General features: G+C 37.9%; 1 long non-coding RNA gene across 1 annotated transcript; it reads right to left on the reverse strand.

The window, feature by feature from the left end:
- Positions 1–94: 94 nt before the first annotated feature.
- Positions 95–512, reverse strand: LOC113719037 (uncharacterized). Its single transcript, XR_003454717.2, has 2 exons — positions 375–512; positions 95–282 (listed from the first exon to the last, which is right to left on the reverse strand). It is a non-coding gene; the product is annotated as an uncharacterized lncRNA (long non-coding RNA).
- Between the last annotated feature and the right edge of the window lie 5,823 nt (positions 513–6,335).

The raw sequence follows: 6,335 nt of genomic DNA on the forward strand, positions 1-6,335 counted from the left end.
CTCTTGGCCTGTTGAGTTCTTATTCCAGGTCAAAGTTCAAACATGGGAACTGCCTATGATATGCCTTATGCCTGTTTAGTAAGACCCAATTCGCTGATGTACAATCAGAACGCCATTAAAATAGAGCTTTCAAATACTAAAATAGAGGCCAACAGCCAAGAGGCTGTTGAAAAATCCTTGCCTCCCACCAAACTTGCCACTTAACTGTGGCTGCACCTCCGGGTGAATTGTTGTCTATCTTTTGACATCTATTGATAGTAGGCTGTTATTACAACTCCTGAACTGCAAAACCGAACAATTTGTACCCCTAACAAACAAAAAAGAGAAAAAAAAAAAAAGGAGGAATCGATTACTACTTTAGTTTAGTTTCATACCCTTTGTTTTTCGTCATCTCTAGTTTGGTTTTTCTCCCGATTCACAACTGAAAAGAATCAGCAGATCAGGTAGGTGATAAGAAGTCAGAGAGCAGCACGGTGATCAACCACCACATGCAGCGCTGCAACCTGCACCACATGCAGCCCCGCGGGCATCAGTTTGGGTAGCAGAAGAAGCCTTGTCTCTGGTTGCACCACCTCCACAGGAGAGGATAACGGCTAAGATGAAAGACGAACTGAGGAACGCCACCCACAAAACCCAAACTACACTTCCTAAGCCCCCAAAGTTTTGTCCGTCCCAGATTCCTCCTCCTCCTCCTCCTCCTGCCTTGAGTCCTCTGACCATCTCTTGGTACACACTTAAGCTCTGTCTTCGTTGGAATCAGCACTTCCACAAGTCTTTCAGACTACTCATCTTATCTACTGCAAAAATTGACTTTTATAGACACAGGCTCCTTATCACGCCATACATAGAAACTGGAAAAACGAGGATAGGGACAGAAAAAGGACAAAACCGCAGCAGAATCTAAAGTTTTCACACGCATTTTTGGACAATGCTTACGAAAATGTGTATCCCTATCACAGAACTAGATAATCCGAATGAAATTGGTCAGAGTTTGACCTTCTTGCTTTTCTAAAGCATTCATAAGCACAAGACGACTTTCCCAGTCTACTGACTGCGATTCTTCATAATAATTTCTTTTGAACAAAATATATTTATAATAATATCTGACTTCAAAGTCGAAACTTCGGAATCAGTGGACCGCATTTGGAATTTGAGTTTGTCAGTGCATTCCGAGTCACCTTCAAGTTTGTTTGGATAAGAGTTTATTTGGATGATTTATTTGAGATAATTACTGTAGCACTTTTTACGATATGATGTATGTAAGATAAAAAAGTGATTGAAATTTGTAAAATAAATTATTTTACTTCAAATCTTGTTTGTCCAAACGTCTTTGTGTTAATTATAGACCGATAAAAAGCCATATAAATAGCCAGATGAGAATTCATGATAAAATTTGGATTCTGGGAAAAACAATAATCTATGTTTGAATTTGGATTAAAGTTATGACTCTGGTGTATCTGAGACCATTTATGTTTTCTATTTTGCCCACAAAAGGAAAGTACTATATATTTAGTACCATGAAAAAACAGCAAGGTTGTGTTTAGATTGCAATTTTCTGAAGTTTTTGTAGAACATATACCGTAGCGATTTGATATATATAAGATAAGAAGATGATTGAAAAATGTGTTCACAAAAAACGTAGAGATTTTTTTTTTTTTTTTTTTTTTGTAAAAAATCCCTTTCTAAACAAGGCATAAAGTTAAAAAAGTTAATCGTACCTATTACTGAAAATTTTAACTTGAAATTTATCTCTTATCTTAATCTTTAAAAAAATTGTGAAAACCATATTGGAGGTTAATATAACTTGAAATGCTAGATATTTTTTTCATGCGTAGGCCAAAAGAAACAGCGACGTGTTGAGGACTGTCGTTGGAAAATTAGCAGGTCCTGTCTACTTGCTTGCTATACTTTCTCCCCTGATGCGTTTATAGATAGAAAGGGTTCGATGGGAGCAAGAATTTTAAGGAACATCTAGAGCTTTTTGGATCCGTTTGGTTAGTATTATTTGAAACAAAAGAATTCAAATATTATTCGGCTTGTATCATAAACATAATTTTTAATTATTTTTTTATCTTATATGTATCACATTACAAAAAGTGCTACCGTATAATTTTAAAGCCCTCTTCCAAAAAATGAATAAATATATAAATAAAATACTCCCACAATTCCATTGGGAATGTCATGTTTTTCATTGTGGAATGTCCCAAAATGTTTGCCACATCATTAGAAAACTCAACTAGGACCTCAGTCCAAAGAGCTGACCGATTCAACAGGTTACTAGTCCAATCGTGGGTTGGCCAATTCAACTACTAAGTGCATTACATAGTATAATAATACATTTTGAATTATAAAAATATTATAATTTTTAATTTGAAGGTTCAATCAACAATTTTTTTTCTGATTTGAACGGTTGAACCGCTGGGTTGTTCACTGGTCAATGGATTTATTACTTATCCGGTCTAACTTGAAAACCAATCCAATTAGGTGGCCGATTCACCAGTTTGAACGGTTGAACCGTCAGGTCTAGCCGAAATTTGTAACTATGGTTTGTTATTTTACCAAAGTCAAAGTTATTTTTTATCTCTTTTTTCAAGATTGTCCCCATCTTTATCTATATTTCATACTAAATTGAAATTTGAATTTTAAATTCTTGAAAGCAACTTTAAAAACAAATCTACTAACATTGCCATCAAACTATTATTCTTAATAAGTTAAAATCCCGAAATGCGACAAATAATTTGGGACGGAGGAAGTAATTAGCTTTGGGCCTGCATATGGAACCTGCGGAGTTGGCTTTGGGCTAATAATTAGCTCTAGCCTACATCTGTAACCCAGACTTATAATGGACATAGTTGAGAGGTTTCTGAAGAGATTTTGAAAGCAACAATGGGATATACAGGCCCAAAGGAAGTATATTGGCCAACAACTATTCTGTTTTGTTAATACTCGAGATTAAGACCTTGTGACAGGTCGTCAGCCTGTGCAATAATAATAATAAAAATAGAACCTAGCTACCACCAAAAGCAGTCAATAATTAATCCTAGGTACTGGAGCAGGGACTCTAGGTGTGCAATGGGTTACTTGATTCACCCTATTCCCGAAGAGTTTGCTTAACCCGATATACCAGAATTCATTAATTGACAAAAATTACTAAATAGTAGACAGTGGCAAGTAGGGTCGTCTCCTCAGGGACTGGAGATATCTGTCTCTTTCAAAGTCCAATTGATAAAGGGGGATTTCACCGGAATGCAACTAAAAACAATTAAACAATTTAACTAAAAATGAATAAATAACTAGCGCAAATATAGCAGGAATTTAATCAGGAATAAATAAATTCTAGTCAAGGATACAACTACTCAGGCACAGTCCATTTATCCGATCATTGATGCAGGAGAGGTTCACTTAATGTATTAATAGGCTAGTTATAGTCTGACAACCAATTTTTCCTTAAGTTATAGGTGACCAAGGTACGACCATTAATCACCCCTAACCAGAAAAGTACTCCTAGGTACGACCGTAGGAATTAATTTTCTAATTGCATTAATAACCAGAAAAACCTAGCCCTAATCAATAACACGCTACGAGGGTTATTTAAATTAGATTGCACATTCCTCTAATGTGTAAACACACCAGTTGCCACTAATATTAATCAATCAAACAATTACGGATTTAATTGACTAAATTGGCACGAGATTAATAAATCAAGTTGAACATCGGGCCCTTGACATCCAATTAATAAAATAATCCCATGAAAATTAAATCAGACAACATGCAAATATTAATAGATAAAGGAACACGTGAAAACTAATTAGATCTCACAGATTTTCGGGACTGCGCCGTCGAGTTGACCCTTGACTAGATGAAAGACTTAGCCACGCCGCATAATTAAATCACCACACGAGTTAATAAATTGCGAAGGCATCGTTTTGTACTAAGAAATAAGGAATGAAGGAGGTTTTCCCCGTTGGGGAATATTGTCAAGCACCTGGCGTGTGTCAGAGGCCAGTCCAAGGAAAAGAAAGAAAAAAACTAAACTAAAGACTAGGCTAAAAAGCTAAACTAAAAGCGGTCCCTCGCCTCTGTACGTTAGCTCCCTATTTAAAGCCAAAGGAAAGATATCCAGTGGTCCCCACCAATTGGACACAAGCTGCCGAATTCATCTCCTTGTTTTGAGCCTCTGCGCGGTCCCCACCAATTGGCCACAAGCTGCCGAATTACTTCTTGTTCCTAAGGCTTTGTACGTTGCCTTTACTAGCTCTTGTAGCTCTTGTGGTCCCAGCCAATTGAGGCTTTCTGCTGGAGTCTCCCAAATTTGCATCCAAAAGTCCCTCTTTTTGTAGTTATCTGCTCCACTCCTGGAATTGGGTCCAGATATCAAATATGAGTAAATATCAGCAATTAACACAATATTTGTCCGGGATAGAAGGGGAAATTAATAATAAAATTACTAACAAATTATACCCTATCAATTCCCCCCACACCTAAATCATGCTTGCCCTCAAGCATGGGAAAAGTGGACAGACCCAAAAATCATATATCGGTCATCACTCTAATCTACCACATTGCCAAGAGATTCAAGAGAAAATCATATGTCGGGCACTAGTAGTTAAAATCCGAGAAACATCCCCCCAGTTAGCCTCTACCGCACACTCCTTCAATTTCCAAATTAACTAGTCTAAGGAAAAGGAATGACACACAGCATTTATCAGCTAATGGTCCAAATATTCACACAAGTCCCCATATTGAGTCCATAAACCAGCAAGCTTCCCTATTATGTATTCTCTCTTCTTTTTTTTTTTTCCTTTTTTTTTCTTTTTTTTTTTTTAAAGCACATAATAATATTTGACACACGAAAACTTAGTCTCTAGCCGCCGGAGCCTTTTGACGCGAACTCCAACATTTTTAGATGAAGGAGCCCGGTTACTCAGCTCCTACCGCTATGCAACCACGTACTCATATTAAGTACCACCTTTTGACGCGAGAATCGACACTTTTAGGTACAGATTTCCGGTTACTCGGTAGTAGCCAATAGAGGAGTACAGTCAAGCTTATTCACAGCTAATCAAAGCAGAAACGCAAAATAACAGCGCTAACAACTAAACATAGGGGCAGCTCGCCTCATTATTGCCAAACATGGAGAACTGGAGTCAATATTGGACCAGTTCACATTAAAATGCCAACAGTCATTCCCAATGCTTAGAAAAGTTAACACGGAAATCAAAAGAACCAAGCAGTCCGATATTCACCAAGGAGACATCTCGAATCCAACCACACTAACCCGATACATTATACTTAAAAAGAACTTGGCAAAAGTAGAACTAGAGTCAATAAACCAAATAATTTTTTTGTTTTGTTTTGTTTTTTTTTTTTGGTTTTTTTTTTGGTTTTTTTTTTTTTGTTTACTAAATTGTCACATAGGATTAAAACTAGAATTAATAGTCACAAAGAAAGAAAAATAAACAACTAGAATTAAAACTAAAAACTAATAAAACTAGAAACTATTAAAAACTAAGAACTAAAACTGAAAACTAAAAATTACTAAGAAATAAAAACTACTAAAAACGGAAAACACCAGCACCACTTTAGACCCATTCCCCCCACACCTATAGGACACATTGTCCTCAATGTGACAAATAGAAAGCAAAAGTGAGAGGGAAAAGGACCAAACTTCCCTGAAATCGGGTCAAAACAGTAGCGGCGCGCGACTCCAGCGTGGATGGCGGCGGCTCGGGTGGATGGCGGACGCGGACTGGGCAGCGGCGGCGGCGCTCGCGTCGGCGTGCTGGCAGCTTGGGCTGGTGTGGCCTTGGGAGGCAGCGGCGTGCTGGCAGATGGGAGAAAGGGATGGCGCGGCTGAGCTCAGTAGCTGCACGTGAGGGAGATGGCGGCGACGATGGATCTGCTGGGTGAGAGGGGGAATGGGTCTACTGGTTGCGGCGGCTGCTACGCGCGGTTGTGGGTCGGCTGCGGTGAGAAAGAGCTGGTGGGTCGGCGGCGCAGGCTTGTGGCGACTGGTGGAGCTCGATGCGAGGGGGACAGCGGCGGCGGTGGCAGTAAATGGAAGCGTGGCGGCATGCGCAGAGAGCAGGGGAGCAGCAAAACAGCGGAGAAGAAAGAAAAAGGGAAAGAAAGAAGAAGAAAGAAAGAAAAAGAAAGGAAAGAAAGAGAAGAAAAGAAGGAAAAAAAAAAAAGAAATTTTTTTTTATTTTTAATTTATTATTACTAATATTATTATATATATATTTTATTTATTTATTTTTTTTTATTTTTATTCTTTTTTTTTGTTTTGTTATTATTTGAATAACTGAAATAATAATAATAGTTTTTCTATATTT

The sequence above is a fragment of the Coffea arabica genome, unplaced genomic scaffold (assembly GCF_036785885.1).
Source record: "Coffea arabica cultivar ET-39 unplaced genomic scaffold, Coffea Arabica ET-39 HiFi ptg000200l, whole genome shotgun sequence".
Taxonomy (NCBI): domain Eukaryota; kingdom Viridiplantae; phylum Streptophyta; class Magnoliopsida; order Gentianales; family Rubiaceae; genus Coffea; species Coffea arabica.